The 23,547-nt window shown below is 43.0% G+C and overlaps 1 long non-coding RNA gene and 1 other non-coding gene across 2 annotated transcripts in view; one reads left to right on the top strand and one right to left on the bottom strand.

Moving 5' to 3' along the window:
* Window positions 1-23,547, bottom strand: part of LOC118154559 (uncharacterized) — a 220,356-nt gene that overhangs the window by 53,343 nt on the left and 143,466 nt on the right. The gene's annotated exons all lie outside the window — the stretch shown is intronic.
* Window positions 4,953-5,059, top strand: LOC118154898 (U6 spliceosomal RNA). Its single transcript, XR_004745149.1, has one exon. It is a non-coding gene; the product is annotated as a U6 spliceosomal RNA (small nuclear RNA).

Raw genomic sequence — 23,547 nt, forward strand, 5'->3', positions numbered from 1 at the left:
TGTGATGATGTGAAAGCAGTTAAGCCCCAAATCCTTGACATCATTCCTGTATTTGGGGAATTTCCTACCTTAGGGGTTCTTACATCCCCACAGCTGAAGCCAGAAAACTGACTTTCCCTGATTCCCTTGCAGCTCGACCTCACCATGTGACCCAAGCTCTGCCAATCAGATATTCTCACAAACAGCTTCATTTGGAATTGAGCTCATGAGCAATGCAGCGGTGCAGAATCCATTTCCTAGAAAGGGTGGCAGTGATGGTGTCCAGCTCCTAGGGGCAACAGTGGCATGTGCTGTGGGGTTCCAGACTTGCGGGCAGCTGCAGAGACCCTTTCTGATTCACTCCCGGGGTGTGGTTGGTTTCAGCCTTGTTCTGACCTCCTGGCCCACAAGCCTGACTTTCCGGCCCTCTGGTGATTTTGAAAGTATCTTCATATCCTCTAATAGACTCCTTTTCCCTCTGAAACAACTGCAAATGGGTTTTGGTTATGGTAACAGATCCTTGATGGATACAATGCCCACAAAGCCCTGCATGGTCTCAGTCAGCCTGCTTCTCCTGTCGGATCTGACAGTGTTCTTCCCTTCTCACTGGGCCTTCATCTCCTCCTCCAAGGAGTTAAGTGTTCTCCTACCTCAGCCTTCACAGGTGCTGTTTCTCAGCTGGGAATGCTGTGCCCTGCTCTAACCCTGACTCCTTCCTGAACTCAAAACACAGCTCAAAACTGACTAGGTTAAGTCTTTCCGATACACCCTCCCGGCATCCTAGACTGGTCCTGCGTGGTCCTCATCACAGTTGAAATTAAACACTTAGTTAATGCTTTTCTCTCCAAAGAGACTATAATAATCAAAATAATAAATAACACGTATCACACTCTTTTCCAGGAAGACTTCTAAGCACTTTACATGGATCACCTCATTCCATCTTCACTAAAACCTGAGAAAGGATTATCATAAAACCCATTTTACATATGGAGAAACTTAGACTCTGAGAACTTAAGAAACAAATCCTTGGTCACACAAAAAGTATGGGCTGGAACCAACATCAGAACCCAGAAAATCTCAAACTAGATCACACTCTTAATCCCGTCTGTCATCTCTACAGTGGGTGCCTGCATTCCAGAACTTATGCAAAATAAGCCATTGGAGGGTGGGAAGAAAATATTAGAAATTCGGCCAGGTGCTGTGGCTCATGCCTGTAATCCCAGCACTTTGGGAGACTGAGGCAGGCAGATCACCTGAGGTCAGGAGATCAAGAGCAGCCTGATCAACATGAAGAAAACCTGTCTCTACTAAAAATACAAAATTAGTCGGGCGTGGTGGCGCGTGCCTGTCATTCCAGCTACTCGGGAGGCTGAGGCAGGAGAATTGCTTGAACCCAGGAATCAAAGGTTTCGGCAAGCCAAGATGGCACCATTGCACTCCAGCCTGGGCAACAAGAGTGAAACTCCATCTCAAAAAAAAAGAAAAAGAAAATATTGGAAATTCTACATAGGTATATACATTTGTATCTCATCTGGATTAATTTATTTTGTATGTCCATTTTGTAATGTACACAAATCATTTAACCTGATATGCATAATATACCAATATATTACATAATTTATATAAATAGAAAACAGTAGTTCGGCTCAATATTTTTCCTATAGGGATATAAAATGACTAATGTTTGGAGATTACTTCTCCCAACTATGAGCTCTGTGAAAGCAGTACTGTCACTCACAGCACCTCAGCAGCAAGCACAGAAGCCTGACACACAGCTAGTACCTGATAAATACATGTTGACTGAATAGGGTCCCTTCTAACACTGGGAATGCCAGCACTAACAGAAAGACTGCTCCAATGTCCACTACATAAGTTCATTCAGGTTCTCAGTATTTCTGTGTTTGTGATGACTTCCTTTCTTGCTCCTTCTCAAATTCTGAATCTGAGACATGATGTTTTCATCCATGTTTGCAGACTCTCCCCTCCCAGCTGAGGATAATGTTCAGTTGAGTAGAGGCAGCAGCAGCCCCCAGGGCAGCCTGTGGTTTCTGGATTATTTGTGCTGACCCACTGTCATTGGCAGTGAAGCATGGGCTGGCAATTGCTGATGCAAGGTGCAGCTCAGGCACGTGCAAAGCCAGTTGTGGAAACTCCGCCCACCTGTTTCTCTTTCTGCCTCTGCTGGCCTGTCAAACTAATTTGAACTCCTCCTTTCTCTGCAGATACAAAGACTCCCGAAGGCTTGGGAGGGAGGGAGTACATGACTGATCAGGGGAGAAAGGGAAGGGGAGGGACAACAGGACTTTTATGAAAGACGGAAAGGGAAGGACAATTTGAGTACGTGACCCATCTTCCTTCTCTGACATAGTGAAAGTGAAACATCACTGAACAAATTCTTGCTAAGTTAAAAACAAATTAAAATCACCATCTAATGTGGGTAGAGACACAACTAGCTAACCATGTGGTTGTGGATTTCCCATGGGGCCCTTGAAAGCACTGCTTTGAACAAGGGCTCCTACCCCATAAAGGTTATTTTTCAGTCATTTTTAGAATTCACATCAGTTCAACTGTTTTAAAATAGGTTTGTGGGCTGTTTCTTCTTTATAAGTCTACACAAAGCAGTCTGTGGAAATGTCAGAGTCGTGTGAACCAGAACAACTTTATCTTAAATAGGAGCTGGGTAAAATGAGGCTGAAACCTACTGGGCTACATTGCCAGACAGTTAAGGCATTCTAAGTCACAGGATGAGGTAGGAGGTCGGCACAAAATGCAGGTGATAAAGACCTTGCTGATAAAACAGGCTGCAGTAAAGGAGCTGGCCACAACCCACCAAAACCAAAATGGCGATGAGAGGGACCTCTGGGCATCCTCCACTACTACACTCCCACCAGCACCGTGACAGTTTATAAATGCCATGACAACGTCAGGAAGTTACCCTATGTGGTCTAAATGGGGGAGGCATGAATAATCCACCCCTTGTTTAGCATATAATCAAGAAATAACCATAAAAATGGGCATACCTGTCTATGGACCAGCCATTCTTTTATTCCTTTACTTTCTTAATAAATTTGCTTTCACTTTGCACTGCTGACTCGTCCTGAATTCTTTTTTGCATCAGATTCAAGAATGCTCTATTAGGGTCTGGATCAGGAACCTTTCCCATAACAGAAACATTAGACTTAACCACCAAAGAATATTGTGGTTAGAGGTTTCCAGGTCAGGGAGCTGAGCCATGTGAAGATGCCAGCAGCTGTATTTGCAGGCCCAGGTGTAGTCCTTTGTAGGGCAGCCACACAGGGTCAGCCTGACCTGTGGAAACCATTCCTGGAGCTAACAGGGACCTATGGACCAGTCTCCCACTGGCAGACTTGCTGTCCGTCTTGCTTGTTAGACCTCCACCACCTTAAACCATCCCATGGGGATGGCGTAGTAGATGCAAACAGCAGATGGGCTCAGTCTATTGTGCTGCATTCTCTAGACAGGAAGTGGCAATTAACTGCTGCAGAGTGGGACTGGGTGTTGATAAAGGCCCCTCCTACAGCTGCATCCTTTCTGTGTTCAAAAACAAATGAACTACCCTTTCCCAAGTCTTCTTTGAGGAGATAGCTCTGAAGCCAGCCTCCTCCAAGGGCCCACCTGCCAGACTCTTCAGAGGCATAGTTCTCATCTATTTAAGACATATGAAATTTGATGGAAACATTCAATACATATTTAAATTTTTATTTTTAATCGAGAAATAATATACATATTCATGGGGTACAATGCAATGTTTTAATATATGCATACATTATGAAATGAATAAATCAAACTAATTAGCATATCCATCACCTCATCTGCTTAGCATTTTTTTGTGGTGGGAACATTTAAAATCAACTCTCTTATCAATTTTGAAAAATACATTATTATTAAGTATAGTTACCATGCTTAATACATTTTTAAAGCTAAAGATAACTTGAAATCATTGTTAAAGTGACCATACTGCCCAAAACAAACTACAGAGTCAATGCAACCCTATTGAATACCAACATCATTTTTCACAAAATTAGAAAAAAGAATCCTCAACTTCATATGGAACCAAAAAAGAACTCGAATATCTCCTAAGCAATCCTAAGAAAAAAGAATGAAACTAGAGGCATCAAATTACCCGATTTTAAATTATACTACAAGCCTATGGTAACCAAAAGAGCATGGTATTAGTATAAAAATAGACACGTATATCGATGGAACAGAATAAAGAACCCAGAAATAAAGCCACATACCTATAACCAACTGATCTTAGACATAGTCAACAAAAATATACACTGGAAAAAGGACACTATTCAATAAATGGTGCTGGGAAAATTGAATTGCCATATACAGAATAATGAAACTGGCCCCATACCTCTCACCATAAAAAAAAAAAAACTAACTCAAGAAGAATTTAAGACCCAAAACTAAAATTCCTAGACAAAAGCTTAGGAAAAATTGTTCTGGACATTGGCTCTAGGCAAAGAATTTATGACGAAGTCCTCAAAAGCAAACACAACAAAAACAAAAATAGACAAATGAGACTTAAACTAAAAAGCTTCTGTGCAGCAAAAGAAGCTATCAACAGAATAAACAGACGACCTACAAAATGGGAAAAGATATTTGCAAACTATGTATCCAACAAAGGGCTAATACCCAGAATCTACAAGGAACTCAAACAACTCAACAAGATAAAACAAATAGCACCATTAAAAAGTGGGCAGAAGACATGAACAGTTTTCAAAAGAAGGCATATAAGCAGCCAACAAACATGCAATAATGCTCAACATCGCTAATCATCAGACATGCAAATTAAAACCACAATGAGATATCCTATTACGCCAGTCAGAATGACTATCATTAAAAGTTGAAAAAACAACAGATGTTGGTAAAGATGCAGAGAAAAAAGAACTTTTACTCTCTTTGTGGGAATGTAAATTAGTACAACCTTTATGAAAAACAGTATGGTGCTCGCTTTGGCAGCACATATACTAAAACTGGAACAATACAGAGAAGATTAGCATGGCCCCTGAGCAAGGATGACGCACAAATTGGTGAAGCGTTTCATAGAAAAATATAATAATAATTTTAAAAAATAAGAAAAGAAAAAAAAACAGTATGGAGACTTCTCAAAGAACTAAAATAGAACCACTATTCTATCCAGCAATCCCAATACTGGGTATATACCCAAGGGGGAAATCATTGTATCAAAAAGATTCTGCACTTGTATGTTTATCGCAGCACTATTCACAATAATAGAGATATGGAATTAATCTAAGTATCCATCAATGGAGGACTGAATCTTTAAAATGTGATACATACGCATGTTCTGACTTATAAATGGAAGCTGAACAATGAGAACACATGGACAGAGGGAGGGGAAAAATATACACTGGGGCCTATCCGGGGTTAGGGGAGAGAGAGCATCAGGATAAATAGCTAATGCATGCGGGGCTTAATGCCTAGGTGATAGGTTGATAGATGCAGCAAGCCACCATGGCACACATTTACCTGTGCAACAAACCTGCACATCCTGCACATGTATCCTGGAACTTTAAAATAATTTTGTAATGTGGTGTATATATATATATATATATATATATATACTATGGAATACTATTCAGCCATAAAAAAGAAAGAAACCATGTACTTTGCAGCAACATAGATGGGATTGGAGGTCACTATCCTAAGTGAAATAACTGAGAAACAGAAGGAAAATACTGTTTTCACTGGTAAGTGGGAGTTACACGATGGGTACTCACGGACATGCAGAGTGGAATAATTCCTGTCGCCCAGGCGGGAATGCAGGGATGCTATCTCAGCTCACTGCAGCCTTTGCCTCCCAGGCTCAAGAGATCCTCTTGCCTCAGCCTCCTGAGTAACTGGGACTAGAGGGGTGCACTACCACACTCAGCTAATTTTTTGGACTTTTAGCAGAGACAGGGTTTCAACATGTTGCCCAGGCTGGTCTTGAACTCCTGGGCTCAAGTGATCCTCCCACCTTGGCCTCCCAAAGTGCTGAAACTATACATATGAGGCACTACACCCAGCCTTTGGGATCTTTTTAAAAGTACAGATGCCAAGGCAGCACCCCAGACCCATAACATCAGGATTTCTAAGAATGGGTCCCAGGAATATGTCCTTTGAAGATGCACCTAGGTCATTACAAAGCTTCTCTCTCATTCAGAGCCACTGATCTGATCTTAACAGTAGCTGAACGGTTAGGATCCACAGTTCGTAGTTGCTAGTAGCCAGCTAAAAACCAAATTTCTATATCATTTAAAAATAATTGCCATTGGATGTGGCCACATTTATTGAGCAGGGGCCATGTGGTTGTGGGGGGTGTATTTCAGCTAAAGGGGGATCCCAAGCATGGTAAACACCATGAACCAAGATGTCCAGAGCAAAAAAGGACAAGGATCCCAGACAGGACACAAGGGAAGTAAGACAAGGAGATTACATCAGATGCTTCAGTAGGTGCCCCAGAGATAAGATCCGTTCCAGGACCCAGCGAGTGGCATGGGGAAACCACAGACCGTCCAAACCTTACTCCCTAGAAAGAGTGTCTATACTGCAGCACTGGTTCAAGTACCAGACCCAATCAATTGCAGGCCCTGACAGCTTATAGATAGGCAAAGCAGGGGCCGGCGTTCCCTATATTTAAAAACTGGGGCAAAAACACTCATGGGGGATTCTATTTGTGTCAGGGAAACCCATTTATATAGAGTTTCATTTTTACTGAGAAAAGTGTGAGTAATAGTGAGTGCTTATAAAACGCCTACTATGGACATTGTTCTAGGTGCTGTAAGTGATTGGACCCAATGCTACTATTAGATATCTACTATTACTGAAATCCCACAGGTGAGGGGAACTGGGTCATCATTAAAGCAGCTCCAGAAAGGTTAAAATCCATTGCCTTCATCAACAAGATCCTCTGTGTTTATGCTCTAGTGGCAATAACCCTGACCTTCAGTAAATCAACTTTCAGGCATTCTAGCCATGCTCTAGGCCCATACTACACATGCTTGTGTAGACATTCACAAAGGAGAAACATTCCTCTTAAGAATGACTGTGGTAGTGAGTGGTTATTAGCAAAGAACTATAAAGTAACACTGTTCAATAAAACGTAAGCCACATAAGTAATCTTTACATTTTCTAGTTACCATGTTAAAACAAACTAAGGGGTGAAATTAATCTTAGCATATTTTTAACCCAATATTTCTAAAATATTATTGCTTTAACAAATCCACATTAAAAAACTATTGATGAGACAGTTTACATTCTTTTTCACATGGTAAGTCTTTGAAAGCCAGTATGTATATTATTCTCACAACACACATCAGTTTGGAGTGCTCAGTAGCTATGTGTGGTTAATGGCTTCCATAATGGATGGTGCAACTCCAGAGGAAGGGGAGCATTAGCTGCTGGAATCACCTCTCAGTGCTGACTTGGGAGAATATAAGCTTTTTTCACTTTTCTTTTTCTTTTTAATAAAAGCCACTTTTTCTTATAGAATGTCTTCTTGTCCAACCTGCACAATTATTTGGGATCTTTTCTTTTACATTTCAGCAGTCTCTGTAAACAGATTTTTTTTTTTTTAAATTGACCAAATCTAGTCCCATCAGGACTCAAGGACTTTCTAGCTTGAGTCTTCTGGCATTTGGTGACTAAGAGCCTGTCAACTTTTCCAGGGCCTTTGGGGTAACTGATTTGCTTCATAGCCTCTAATAAGTCCAGTAATTTACTCTGTGAAGAGGCCCAACTTTTAAGAACTTGAGATTATACTAATGCAATTCGTTTTGTACATACCAAAGCCCCAAGGCCCCTTTGGTTCCAGGCTCGTCTTTCTCTAGAATTCTTCTTGTCTCTCCTGACCAAGACCAGAGTCCAACCCAGCCGTCCAGCTGCAGATGGTGCACAAGTTAATGCAAGATGATGCCTGTGGTCTATACCTATATTTGTCATGCCTACCTTTTTCTTGCACTCCCCTTCCTTTTTTCTCAATTGTTATTACACCTTAGTAAAGAAATTACATTCAAAATGTTCCCAGAATCCTTCTCCATTGGCCTTTTTAGTCTTAAAGCAAGCAAACACAAAAACTCTCTGAGAAGGGAGATGAGAATTTCAAAACCTCAAGCTTCACCAAGGAGTGGTCAGTCTGACACTTTCTCCCATGTATGAACTTGTCTAATATGTTTTTATATCCTGAAACATCATGTGGGTGACTAATATCCCCTGGGATAGGCCAGACATTTGGTTTCCTCGAACCCCACCCAAATTCTAAAGTGGGTCCAAAAACAGGCTGTAGAAAAAGCCTGTGCTGATTGTTCTTAATATTCCAGAACATTTAAAGCCGAAGACAGGTGACCAGAAAGTATTTTCCTCCCTCTGCACTAGCCTACCTTGACCTAGAGGCCTTGGAAAGGCAATGGATACAGGACTTGATGTATTGGTCATGGACAGCTATGGTCCATGGAGGAAGAAGAAAGCCCCACCTACTAGTGAATGTCTTAGCTAAGGAGGGATGTAACTGTCAGGATTCTGAGAAAGACTTGAAAAGAAAAGAAGGGGTGGATAAATGACAAGAAGGAGAAATGGACATGGGTGAGGAGGGCGCAGTTGGCTGGGGAAACAAAAAACAGTTTCTTGGGGGAGTTAGATTTACACCATCCAAAGTACAGAAAGCAAGTCCTAGGCCCCCTTTCAGGATGCCCTTTGTCTTGTTTCCTAGACATCATCCCTCAGTATCTAATTGTTTCCTGGACCCCTGATCTCAGAAAGCAAAATTCAAGGATGCTCAAGTCCTCTCTTTAAAGTGGTGTAGTATTTATATATAACCAACATACATCCTCTTGGATACTTGAAATCATCTCTAGATTACTTATAATACCTATTGCAATGTCAATGCCCTGTAAATAGTTGTAGTATATTGTTTAGGAAATAATGTCAAGGAAAAGTCTGTACATGTTCAGTATAGACACAATTCTCTTTTCCAAACATTTTCAATCCTTGGTTGGTTGAATCCAGGGATGCAGAACCTGAGGATATGAAAAGTCAGCTGCCCTGATTTCAGCTCCATGCAGGCTGCCCTTTCTTGTTCAAGTCTTTAAAATGCTAAGACAAGACTATGGAAAAGCTGAGACAAGCTGGGGAGGAAGAGGGGGCAATTGGTTATTCTCTGTCAGATTTCTTCTCTTAAACAATGCTCAAGGCCACCAAGGTCTCAGCGATTTGACATATCTTTCTGCCCCCAGGACTTGGACTTTTCCTTCACTCCCTGCCCCACATGGGGCTCAAGACTTTAGTTTTGGAAGGTGAAGATTTTGCATCTGTCTGGAAATCAAGTCAGGTGGTTTTCTTCCTGCTCCTTTTAAATCCTGGGATTTTTCATCATTAGCCAGCAAATGAATTCTTAAAGAGTTTCTTGCTAATCCCTGTCTAGATGGTTCTAGACACACACACAACCGCAGTAAAAATCTAGGCTGAAGTCAGCAGCCAGCAATTTCTTATTCATAGGAGAATTTCTTAAATATTTTGTTCAAAGAGGAGGATGTTTTCTGGGGTTTTTCTAATGATACACAGAAAAGAGAAGCACTTCTTTGCAGTAACAAGGGAGCATGCATCACCTGTGCTGCCCGTGGCTACCCTTTCGCTAAGCTGCCCTGTGAAGAGGGACTGTTCTGCTCCATCTGACTCAAGACTCAGGGGATTATTTCAGTAGCTTGGATGTCTCAGGGCCTATCACCAGGGGCTCCAGAGGGGCTGCAGAGAAGGTTAGTGGCATAAGAAGACAGATCAATATTGTCGCAAATCCTAAGACCTCTACATTCTGGTCAAGTCCTTCTGCCTTTTACCTTTCAGAGCACTATCAGCTGTTAGCACCAGGGACCGGAGGATTTTTAAACAATTTATTTGGCATACTTAATTGCTGACCTAAGGAGACTGTTGACAGTTTATTATTTTGTGGTTTTAAAAGTCACAGGCAGGAGACTCCCTTCAAGCCAAGGTTTACAGTAATACTTAGAAATGGGCCATTGACTGATGAATGCATTTTACAAGGTGGTTATCCATGCCACATTTAGCCATGCTATGCAGCCAGAGAAAGTAATGGAGTGCTGATACGTGCAACAACACAGATGAAGCTTGGAAACATTGTGTGTAAGAAGCCACAGAAGCCCACATATTGTATGATTCCGTGAAATGTCCAGATTGGTAGATCCATAGAGATAGAAGCAGATTCCTGGTTAACAAGCACTGAGGGGTGAGAGGAATCGGAGTGAACGCTAATGGATACAGAGCTTCCTTCTGGGGTGATGAAAATATTTTGGAACTAGATCGCAGTGATGGTTGTACAACATTGAGAATGTACTGAAACGTCTCTGATGGTAAATTTTATGTCATATGAATTGTACCTTATTTTTTTTTTTTGAGACAGAGTCTCACTCTTTTGCCCAGGCTGGAGCACAGTGGCGCAATCTCGGCTCACTGCAACCTTTGTCTCCCGGGTTCAAGTGACTCTCCTATCTCAGCCTCCCAAGTAGCTGGGACTACAGGCAAGCGCCACCATGCCTGGCTAATTTTTGTATTTTTAGTAAATAAAATACAAAAAATAAAAATAAATTAAAAATAAATTGTTTTTAACTCAAAAAAAAAAAAAAGTGGGGCTAGGGGCACAGGGAACCATCCTAACTTTCACTTTTAGCAAAGGCTGTCATTCCTGAGTTCAGCTTATAATCATAGTATTTTGTTAAAAGCTTCCCAGAGTTAACTGACCACCAGTTTTCCCCAGTCAACCCCGTAAAGGTTTTATTTGATAGGTAGTATCATGCACATTGCCCTTGGTTGATATTAGTCAGCAAAAGGCTGCCGTCTCAATACGAGCGCATGAAGGCTTCTCACAAAGGGGATAGAAAGCAGTCACACGCGATGTTCTTCAAGCCAGGGACAAGTGCAAGGTTCATTCCGCCCTGGGAATTGCCCTTCGTGGGACACAGTGCATTGCACAGCTCCTTTGTTAAACATGGAGATGGATACGGCTGGAATATACATAAATGCGTTTCAGGATAGAACACAAAAGCCTGTCAATGCTGTCACCATTGACAGCGGAACTCCACTTGTTACTCCGCACTTTTAAAACCATTTAAATGTTCTTATCATGTACCTTATATGAATTTTATAGTGTATCATTCTACATTTATATTTGCATGTAAATAATATATATATATAAGAAAGCCAGCTAGGTCACTTGACTATCTCAACTGAGTCTCACGAATCTAACATCAGAAAACAGCTTGTTGAATCCAAATTGAGAGACATGCTGTAAAGCAACTCACTTGGACACTTCAGAAACGTCACTGACATCAAGAACTAAACAGAATGTCAAGAAATGTTCCGGATTAAAAGCTAAAGAGACCTAAAAGTAACTGCAATGCATGAGCCTTGATTGAATCCTGGATCAGAAATTGTTTTAAAATTCTATAAAAAACATTATTGGGACAATTGGAAAATTTCAATGTGTGCCATATATTGGATAATGGCATTCTATCAATCATCAATGTTTCATTGTAAGAGATGACAGGAAAATGACTTGCTTTTTAGGAGATACATACTGAAGGGGTAAAGTTTTAGCACGTCTACAACTAACTCTTGTGTATAAGTGTGGAAGTTTGGGGAGAGGGTTAAAGCAAATGTGGGCTTTTTTTTGTTTTTGTTTTGAGATGGAGTCTCACTCTGTCGCCCAGGCTAGAGTGCAGTGGTGTGATCTCGGCTCACTGCCACCTCCACTCCCCGGGTTCAAGTGATTCTCTTGCCTCAGCCTCCCAAGTAGCTGGGATTAGAGGCGCACACCACTACACCTGGCTAAATTTTGTATTTTTAGTAGAGACAGTGTTTTGCCATGTTGTCCAGGTTGGTCTCGAAATCCTGACCTCAAGTGATCCACCTGCCTTGGCCTTCCAAAGTGCTGGAACCACAGGCATAAGCCACCGTGCCCAACTAATGTGGACTTTTTTGAATTTCCACCTTATTACTGTCCTTAAGAAAAGAGAAAAAGAAATTATGATTTTTATTATACTAGCTGCAACAACAAAGAACAGAACAGTGAAGCTCAAATTCTGAGCCAGCAAGCAGAATTTTCAGTATCATTTCCCTTACCCTTAATCTAATTACAAAACCAACATTCCCAGCAGACAGGGATTTGCTCTTCCCAGGAGCCTCTCCACAGCCAGCCCTGTTTCTCTGTCGAGAGAAGCTGCCAGCTGCCTCCACCCTCTCTGAGCCACTCTGTGCCACAGGAAAAGCAAATCACTTGGAGAGGCAGTATTTCCCATACAGTCGTATTTTATAAAGTCTACCACACTTCCATTCCTCCCTCCCCATTTATCCTTCATTTTTTACACACGCGCGCACACACACACACACACACACTTTTTACTATACATAACTGAAGATTCAGGGGGTTAATCTGACGTGTGGTAAATCCAGACCCTTGCAGTTATTTATCTCATTAACATACTTCTCTAGCTCATGGAACAACCAGTTAGAGATTTTTGTTTCCAAATAGGCAGATCCGGTTTACTTAAACTCTTTGAGCCTCAGTTAATAGTGATAACTGAGGATATCACTGTTACTCCCAGGTAATAGTGATACTCACTCCATAGGGTTAATTTCAGAGTTAATAAAATTGTGTATGCACAGTGGCCAGAACATAGAAAGGCACTATTTAAGCACGATTTTAGGACTGACATAAATGAGAGTGCAATTACCATTTTTTAAAAAATCTAATTTTGAAGGAATCTGACTCTAATGTATGAAAATCAAAGATCATTTTAAGAAGTCACCTTAACCATAGAAAAAAGATTCAGTGAAGAATTTAATTTTTTCTGAACGATTCACCATGAACAAAATCATTGAAAAGTGATACTTTTAAAGGGCAAACTTATTATACAATGACACTTCCAAGATTTATTATTCCTAGTATTTAACTACTTATCTCTTCAATTTTCACACAAAGCTAATCATTAATATTATCGTATTCTAGAAGTAATTATTTTAAAAGCTTTTGCTGTAATAGCTGAAGCCTCTCTGGCTATTCCTGGTACCAAAGAAGGTAAAAGTGTTTGTTTTTTTAGGACTGACATGAAAGAGATTGATTTCTGATGCCAAGAAATCACTTAGCATTCATGTGACTTCAGCTTCACAGCATCTTGGAATATGTTTATCCTTAATCAAAATTCTTCCTAGAGGCAAAATGCCAACACTTTCACATCTTTTGTACCTTCCCTCAGAAAACCCTGAGAGAGGTTGGAGCAAGGTCACAACCTTATGCCCCTCAGCTGTGCAGGCCAATGCTTCGGGGCAACATTGGCTGCGCACCATGAGCTGGTCACCACTTTGAGTCCAGTTCCCCCTGGCACCTCTTGCCTAATGGGTAATATTACACCTCACTTTCTGGCAGAGAGACCAAGCTGCAGAAGTTGAATGAAGGTCTCTAAGGTTGCTCTTGGGTCCATCATTCATTACGTGAAATATGAAAGGTCAGTAATGCATCTACCTGCTTTCAAAACAACCTCTTTACCAAATTTTGACTTGATGGGGGTTAGTATATTTTTTACAATCAGATCTAAGTCCAGTATAAATGAAAATACAGAAATTTTTATTTTTGAGATTGTTATCTAATAGACATTTATTTATTAGGGGAAGAAAATTTCTATAAGAATTATTGTGAGCTTAACTATGGACTAATTGTAGGCACTATTTTAAGCACTTTACAAATATTAACTAATACAATCCTTATAATGATCTTACATTATTATCGCATTTAGAGATAAGGAAATTAAGGGATGAAGGGTTAAGTAACTTGCAGGTATCATGGAAAGATCCCTAAAGCATATTGTTAAGCAAATTGCAGAATGACATATATGATCCCATTTCTACTTGAAAAAAATTTAATATGGGTATATGTGTGGGTGTATGTGTATTATAAATATATAGAGCTTGAACAGATACACTTCAATCACCATCAGTGACTTTTTCTGGAAAGAGGAGTGGTAGGGTGGAAGAGGTTAAGAGGACTTTCAAATTTTGTTCTTTTTATTTATTTTTTTGACACACGGTCTCACTCTGTTGCCCAGGCAGGAGTGCAGTAGTGCAATCATGGCTCACTGCAATCTCCACTTCCTGGGCAACTCAAGCAATCCTTCCACCCCAGCCTCCCGAGTAGCTGGGACCACAGGCATGCACTATCACACCCAGCTAATTTTTTGTCTTTTTTGTAGAAACAGGGTTTGGCCATGTTGCTCAGGCTGGTCTTGAACTCCTGAGCTCAGGAGATCTGCCTGCCTCAGCCTCCCAAAGTGCTGGGACTATAGGCTTGATCCACTGTCCCCAGCCTGAATATTTTATGAGAATATTTCATTCAGGCATTATATGCATAATTTTTTTACTTTAGAAAACTCAAAGGAACAGTTCTAACAAAACAGCCACAGAAATGAGCTTCCCCTTCCTTTGAAGGCACACAAAACTCTTTTTGTGATTTATTGTTTCAGTAACCTCCATCAAAACATTCATTCAAACAAGCATTGCTCGCACACCTACCAGGCATTGTGCTAGGGACTGTTGTATATGCCACCTCACTGAATCTTCATAAATCCTCACAAAGGATGCATTCACAATTTTATTTCAAATTTTAAGAGTATTTGGGGGTATGTGTGTTATAAAAAATGGAATAATTTATTAAGCACTTTCTGTAGCACTTTTATACATCTATTACCATTTCTTTCTTTCTACTGAGAATATGGTGAGGTCGGAGGCTCAAGAGATTATTACTCCCAGGTTATACATGTGGGAACTAAAGCTAAAAAGAGTAAATAACTCACCCCAAATCACAAGCAAATTAGGAATGCAAACTAGAAATGAGAACCAGGTCTCCTGATCTTCTATCTAATGTTCTTGGCCAGCAGAACTTGGCTCAACCAGCCCAATCATTCCTGCCATCTTCATGCCAACAGCTGATTACAAAGTGATTATTAGGCCCCTATAGTGATCATCTCATCCAGTGGCCCTCATTCCCAGCTACACAATTGGAATCACCTAGACAGCTTTTAAAATGTATCAATGCCTGGGTCTCATCCCAGAACAATTAAATCAGAATCCATATGGGTAGGATTCAGACACCTGTATGTGGTAAAAGCTCTTCGGTGATTCTAATTTATAGGCAAAGTTGAGAACAAACATACCAGCTTTTAAGATGGTAAATAGGTGTCATTTCAGATACTAACTCCAATTAATTGAGAGTAGTAAGAGAAGGCCATCTAAGAAGGACCAGGAGCTGCCGTGTGGGCTCAGAGGACAATGAGCACTGTCACCTCAGGAACTGGAGGGGTGGATGGAGCAGGAGCTGTGTGCCGGCCAATCTGGATCTAACCCAGCTCCCTCACTTTAAAGACAAGAAACCCAAGGCCAGAGAGTTTATGTGATTTACAACGATAACAAAACAAGCTAGCAGCAGATTAAAGTCTAAACCAGGTCTCCTAAGGTCTAGATCAGTCTTCCATTTGTTCATATAGCTGAGTGGCTCCCAACCTGATTCATGACCCCCAGGAAGATGCAAGACCAGCCCTGTGATTGATCTGCTCTTGCCACCAGCAGATTCAAAGGCCCACACCCAGCGCCACTCGCATCACCGGGGTATGGAGAGGCCCCTGAAACAGGTACCACTCACAGCAGCCCAGGGGCCACGGGGCATTTCCAGTACCAACTGCACTTCCCACCTGCCACCATTCGGGAGGCGGCAGAAAAGCCAGAAAAAAACTATTGATGGGCCTGGAGTTGGGGGCCGCAGCCGCAGATTCCTTTTATTACTAAATCATAGGAGAGGCACCTCAGGGATGTGCCCGGCAATGGGCCCCAGGCTGCCTCCTGCCATGCCCCAGGCACATCACTCTGACATCTAAATCGCTGCCCGTCTTGGAAGCCTGTAGGGGTGACTCACATGTGTGTGTGTGTGTGTGTGTGTGTGTGTGTGTGTGTGTGTGTATGTGTGAGAGACTCAAGGGTCTGTCATACAGGCGCCATGAGTCACCCAGTCACCCACTTCCTTACCAACACACTATGGAGACAGCTTCAGAATGCACAAAAGCACAGGAAAAGAGCCTGTTGGCCAGGAATGGGTGCTGTGTTTTCAGGAAACTGGTCACTTTTAATATAAATACACATACGCAGGAGCACCCGAGATAAAAGTCAACAAGTTTAGTGTCTCCTCATTGAGATAAGCTCTGTTCAAATTAAAACTTTTTTTATTGTAGCAAAATATACACAAAATACAATTTACTAACCACTTTTAAGTGTACAGTTCAGTAGCATTAAGTCCATTCACACTGCTGTGCAAACATCACCACTATCTATCTTCAGAAGTTTTTGATCTTCCCAGACTCAAAGTTCATACTCATTAAATAATAGTTCCCCATTCCCCTCTCCACTATTCTACTTGCTGTTTCTTTGAATTTGACTGCTCTACCTATCTGTAATGTTTTATTTCATTAATCATTTAAGGATTTAAAATTTTCATTGTTATCTCTTTTTCTAAGAACAAACATGGTTACTCCTTTAGCTTCTTGTATATTTCTTTTAGAATTCTCTAAATATAAATAGAAAGGACTATCTGGAGTTTATCGTCTCATGGGGCAGCTATAGATGGAGAAGCAGAGATGACCAGGAGCCGTTTCAATTGAGCAAAGAAGTTTGTCTTGGAGCACCAAACCCAACACACCTTGCTTGCTCATACAAAGAGCTCCCGTGTGCCACAATTCCCTGCTCTCCCCAGGTGGGTAGTGATGGCTATGAAAGGCAGCCCACTTATGAGCCAAATTGTGCATGTGGGGTTCCCGCCATTAGCAGCTTTCCTGGGAAACCAATGAAAGAGTAGCGAGGAGAATGCTGGGTGCTGGGCACTGGTGTAGTTGGCCGGCATTTATGCTGTTAATACCATGCCTCCAAGCGCATGCGCAGACCAGCTCCAGCTCTGTGCACCTCAGCAGGAAGCGGGAGGCTGGGGGCCTATGAGAAATACAGCTGCTTCCACTCACTGTCCCCAGGGGTGACCTCACAAAGCATACTTCCTGTGCCTGTCCACTGCTCTCAGGGCCAGTGTGGACAACCCCCCATTGTATAGGCTCGAGAGAATCAGAAAGAGGTCCACTGCTGAGCAGCACTGTTGGGAATTTAGCCCAAGCAAAGTCCTTAGCCTGGAGTCCATGGACACCCCATCCGGTGGCAACCATGATCACAGAAAGCCAACTCTCGAGATTAGTGAATATTCTGAGCTCAGACTATGAACCCACTGACCTGGATTTTTAAGGAATATGAAGACAGAAACGGAGTGAGCCCTTCCCTCAAGGCACTCACAGCGTGGTCAGGAAACCAGGACTCAGAGCCCAGGTCTCCGGCTAGGTGAAACTGTGTGCCGGACATCGCATTTATACTTGGTTAAGAAGTTGCTAGCAGAGTTGGCTAGCTTCAGGACGAAGCAGAGTCCTAAGACTCTCAGGGGCAGGTTCCTTTAAAAAGGTGCAAACTTTCTGGAGTACAGTTGTATATCTGACAATTTTTTTAAATTTCTAATTTTTTATCTCTTTGAAACAGGTCTCAACCATATGTCCCCAAGCCCCTAAGTGGCTGACTGACAAGAGGAGAGACTCCTCCACCAAGCTGAAACAGCACATGTCCCTCACGGTGGGGAGCCCAGGCAGCCCAGCAACCAACCATTTCTGGAGGACCAGAAGCACCATCAGAGGCCCTGCTTGCTGATTCATTTCCATACCTCGTTGATCTCCACCCCACAGAACAATACGCAGAAGCATTTTCCAACAGCTCACACCAAATGCCCTCACTAACATTCCAAAGCAGCTACAAAGGAAATTAAAGGTTTCCTTCAGAGGCTTTTATTTATACAAATGCAAAAAGCCCTGTTTATACCTTCCCAGATTCGTGGACCTCCTCTTGCTGCTGTTTTTTCTCTTGTTGCTTGGAGTGAAGATGTAGGAATGATGCAAAAATGAAACCACTTTAGTAATACAGGAGAGTGACCACTTGGTGTCAAATTGTGGACTCTGGTGAGTACAGTCATGGAGTCAGGAGACACAGAACAGCCAGTGACCCTGTAGTGCAAACATGATCAAGTCCCACACACACCTCCCCCATCCATAAACCATTGACTGCCTTCCCATTGCTCTAGAAAAAAGACCAAATTCTTAGTGGGGCCTGCAGGGCTTGTTTTTCTTTCTGGTGCTTCTCTAGCCTCATTTTGCAGCCACTACTTCCCCTCTACAGTCATGGCCCCTTTTTCTTTCAGTTCCGTGGCTGTATCACATTCCCTCTAGCCTCAGGACTTTTAGGCATGCTATTTCTCCTGCCTAGAACATTGCTCCTGCTCAGCCCTTCAGCTAGTTTAACCCGCGACACTCTTCAGCCCCAACACAAATATCACTTGCTCAAAGCAAGTCCCGGGTCTGTCTCCCCTCCATTCTCTTCTAGCCTCATCACTCCTCTCTTTTCTTCCGTGCTGAATGAGGCTAACACCTCTCCTATCGCTTTCTAGGTTTTCTGCAAATATTAAGTGAGGTATCTATGGGATGGAAGATGCAGAATGTATGTCTATTCCAACTTTCTAGTGTACCTTCCTGTACTGAAGAGACTAGCAAGCTAAAACCTACAGTTTCCAGACTCCCTTGCAACTACGCCTCCTAGTGTGATTTGGGTTCTACCAATCAAAAGTCCTTGAACAGGGCTGAAATGTAGATAGCTGAGAAGGGAGAGGGGCAGGCATGAGGTATGAATTCTGCTGGTACAGATCAGAGCTGCAGTCACATGGCTATGGAGCCCACAGCACTGATCTACAACTTGAAACACAGGTAATGTATTCTTGGACCCAACATATCTGGCAGTGTCTTCCTGACTGTGGCTGTCATGGCAGGCCAGTGTTAAAACGTGTGCTCTGAATGAAGAGACCTCCCCAACAAACAGGCTTTGTGTGAGCAACATGGCTGTTTATTCACCTGGCTACAGGTGGACTGAGTCTGAAAATCGAGTCAGCAGAGGGCAGGGCAGTGGAGTGGGAGTTGGTTTGGTTTTTTTTGTTTGTCTTTTGAGACGGAGTTTCGCTGTTGTTACCCAGACTGGAGTGCAATGGCACGATCTCGGCTCACCACAACCTCTGCCTTCTGGGTTCAAGCAATTCTCCTGCCTCAACCTCCAGAGTAGCTGGGACGACAGGCGCGCACCACCATGCCCAGCTAATTTTTTGTATTTTTAATAGAGATGGGGTTTCACCATGTTGACCAGGATGGTCTCAATCTCTTGACCTCGTGATCCACCCGCCTCAGCCTCCCAAAGTGCTGGGATTATAGGCATGAGCCACCGTGCCCGGCCAGGAGTTGGTTTTATAGGTTTGGGGCAGGTGGTGGAAAGTTACAGAAATTACAGTTTAGGGTGGTTTTTGCAAGCTGGGAGGGGTCCATAGGGTCTGGAGTCATGAGGTTGACCAAGGTCAGTTGCAAAGTCCAGTTGCCTTATCAATTGAAGCCAGAATAAGAAACAATAGAAGAATCTCTTGAGTTAATTGGATGCCACAGGGGTTGCTCATTCTTCCCCTTTTCGTGGTCTTTCAGTAATTTCAGAGTCTCTAATTCCAGGAGGCCATCCAGAGGTATACATGTAGGTCATGGGGGTCACCATGGTTCAACTTAGAGCATGGCCTATGGTACAGCCAGTTCAAAGAACCCTGCAGCCAGTTCTGGAACACAGCTGGGGGAATAATCCTGGAGGCCCATCCTGAAGCCTGCTTGTCCAGCCCTTCCAGCCACGTTGTAAGTACCTAATTCTTTATATTAGTCCTTTTCTGCTTAAACTACTAAAGTGATTTCCATTATCTACACTGTATAATTAATATAAGAAAGTACTTCTGGAACTACAAACTGCTATGGAAATGTGACTTATGGTTACTCATCAAGGGCCCAGAGCTTCCAGCCAGGGAGGGGCCATAAAAAGAATCATTAATCATGGAGTTTCAGGAAGAGCAGACAAGTGGCCACACTTTAAGAACAGTCTCCCCAGAGTCAACAGCCATTTTTAAAAGCAAAGCTTTTGACAAATTAAATTTCACAGAGTTTTTGAAAGCAAAGAATGATTCATGAATTGGGCAGCACTTGGAACTAGAAGAGGCTCAGAGAGCTTCACTCTGCAGTGCAGGCAGTATTTATAACCAGAACAGGAAGTAAAGGACAGAGAGAGAGCTCAACTGGTTATATCTCAGCCTTTGCCTTATTTGGGTATGGTCTAATCAGTCAGCTGTCTGTGATTGGCTAAAGCATGGCTGCTTGTGATTGGCTGAGACTCCACTGTTATGCTCCTATTCAATTTCCAATTTATTTACTTACTAAGCTAGGTTTCGGGTTTGTTAATTAGAGACTCAAAGTATGGACCCAGCCTCAAGCAAACAGCCTCCTGCTTATTTAATTTAATACCATTTTAATCCAGAGTCTGCACTTGAAAATGTGTCTCAGTATCATTTAAGAATGCAGCTCGCCTTCTGTAACCTTGTGTTTCCCTACTTGGAAAACATACACAGCCTGGAGTTTGCCACCTGTGGCATTTGAGAAGGGTTTTCTAGAGTTAAGCATCCCCTAACACAGATCCAGGAAGGGCTGAGACATTCCTTTATCAGGTAGGAATCCCATGAGTCATTCCAAATGGCTTGTAGGTACCTTTCTCACTTTGACAAGTATATCCTGTATCCTGGATGGTTGCTCACTCTGCAGTCATTCTCAACTCCAGAATGGAGTGAGAGAAAGGATGCAGGCTTTCATTGTTGCTCACTCCCCCGGCATTTTTCACTGCTCAGGGCAGACCATCTCAGCACCCGCTAAAGCTAGAGCTGGCTGAGGCTACTGGGGTGAGTCCCAACAGGATGACAGCATCGAAGTCCTGCTTCTTCAGCACATTTTTTTCTCCAGTTGTCTACAAACTCTGGCTCAGCTATGGAGAGCTCAGCTGGAATGCCTGGGTGTGGCATTCATGAGCTTGAATGGAAAACCTGAAGCTCTGAGGGAATGGGGGTGAAACCCAACAAACATCACCTAAAGCAGCCTTGGCGCCTCTGATTATTTCCCCAGGTCATTTTACCACCCCTTAAAGGCTTGTGGCGATCACCTGCCAGGATGAAAGAGTGTCAGCTAAAGGAGCTAGAGGCGAGGTGGGGGATGAGTAAGATATTAAACACACAGAGGCTGGAGACTCAGCTCAAGAGAAGTGGCCAGGGAGAGACAGAAAGAGTAAATCACCACCAGATAAAACTGGGTTTCTTGCTGGCCTGTGTGAAAATGAACTTGCATCCCTTCTGGGTGGGAAATGTACCCTCTGATGTACCTGGGAGCTCCCCTGTGTTCTGGGTCAGACTGGGTACTCTGGGAGCTGTTTTGGCCATCCTTCCCCAGAAAAAACTCAGGGCCCAGCTGCCCAGGAAAAGGGTGGCTGAGTTGTAGGCATCCTCACATTGACCCTGTTTGCATCCAGAGCAGCTCCAGTCATATTTTTTTTTTTACATGCTGGGCTTCTTGAATGATTTCAATTGACAAAAGTAATATATTAAAATAAAAAGAACAACAACTGGAAAGCCATCGAAGGGCTTCCAGGCTTCCTGATTCCCAGCCTAGTGCCTCCTTCTTCTATCGACTTTGTAAGGTTATTGCAAGGTTTCTGTAAGATCAAGAGGCAACGCCCAGTGCCTGCACCCAGCATATTATTACCAATAGGTCTCCTAGGAAAGAACCCACCCAAAGAGAAAGAGAGTCAGGAATGTATAACCTAGCTCAGTGACGGAGACCTGGAACTGGAGGATACAGTGCCCTGGACTCCCAGCTGCATTCTAGGAACAGCAAATAAGATGAAAACAGTGGTTGGCATAAAAACTTCTAAGCCATTGCGGGTCAAGTCTCACTGCTCTAGAACCATGAAACAAAGAACACCACAGAGGTGAAGATCAGGGGCTCCCCCAGCCCAGCTGAGAGGCCAGTTTGAATCAGCCTACTGAGGGACTGCTGTAGCGTGAGTAGAACAGGCAGAGCAGCCTTGGCTCAGTGCAGCCCTGGTGCAACTGGGCTTGGGCAGCCATCGGGGCAGCAAGTTCCCAGAGCTCTGGGAGCATGGGGGCCTCAGCAGGAGCCCCCACCACCAGCCAGAGTCAGGGCAAGAGGAAAGGGACCCTGCATAGGCCACACACAAGCCACCCCAGGGACTCTCAGAAACAAGGGTGACCTCAAGGGAGGTGGAGGGACCTGCCTCAGCAGGAGCCCAAGAAATACAATACGCGTTGTTACCTTTCCACAAAAGCCCCAGATGGAAGTGGCCTGGCAATCGCAGGCTACAAACACAAGGTACACTGGTGGCTTAAGAAAAGAATGTGAGAAATAATTTAAGGTTCATGCTGTGACTGCTCATATAGAGGTAGGTACCATTCTAATATGGAGGAAGAGAAGAGCACTTTCCACTGGAGTAGTTACAGAAGCTGCTTAGAGGACATCAGCCCTGGCTGGACCTTGCAGGGTGGGAAGAACTGAAAAGCTCCTAAGCAAAGCCAATGGCATGAGCAGAAACTACACAGGCAGAAAAGTGGGAGGTACTTTTAGGAAGAGTTGGAAGTCAGGCCAGCAAGTGTCACCAAGGGTCTACAAGTAGAGATGACAGACCCTGGGCAAAAAGCAGTTTCAGAGCCAGGACCACACACCAGGATACATTTTAGATGTCTGTCCCCCAAACCTCGTGTTGATATGTATCCACAATGATGGAGGTGGGGCCTGGTGGGAGGTGTTTGGGTCATGGGGGCAGATCCCTCATAGGGGCTCAATGCCCTCCCTGCAGTAATGAGTTCACACAAGATTGCTTGTTTAAAAGAGACTAGTGCCTCCTCCCTCCCTCTCTTGCTTCCTTTCTTGCCATGTGACATGCCTGTTCCCCTGCCCTTCCACCGTGACTAAGAGCTCCCTGGGCCTCACCAGAAACCAAGCAGATGCCAGTGCCCTATTTGTACAGCCGTCAGGACTGTGAGCCAAATAAACTGCTTTTCTTTATAGATTACCCAGATAAACTGCTTTTCTTTATAAATCACCTTTTCTTTATATATTATCCGTATTCCTTTATAGCAGTGCAAACAGACTCACACACTGGTGCTGAATCATCTTAACCTCTTTGCACTTCCATTCCTTGTAGAGCAAAATGAGAACAATGACGATTTCCCTTTACCTCTAGCTGAATTTTTAAATAAAACATGTGTTGACGTCTTGTAAAATGGCCTTGGAGGAAAAAGGAAGGATCCACAGTGGGTTTTCTGAAACAGCACTAAACATTTCTAGGCAATAGGCACAGATGGACCCTTTTACAACTCTGAGGGAAGTTAGGGGCTCTCATCATGGAAAAACAACTCCAGATATTAACATAAATCCAAAATGTTACACGCAATTTTCAGGGATTCTTGGAATCCCTGATGCCTGATGAGAGAAACTCCTATCTTAG

Source organism: Callithrix jacchus, chromosome 6 (assembly GCF_049354715.1).
Source record: "Callithrix jacchus isolate 240 chromosome 6, calJac240_pri, whole genome shotgun sequence".
Classification (NCBI taxonomy): domain Eukaryota; kingdom Metazoa; phylum Chordata; class Mammalia; order Primates; family Cebidae; genus Callithrix; species Callithrix jacchus.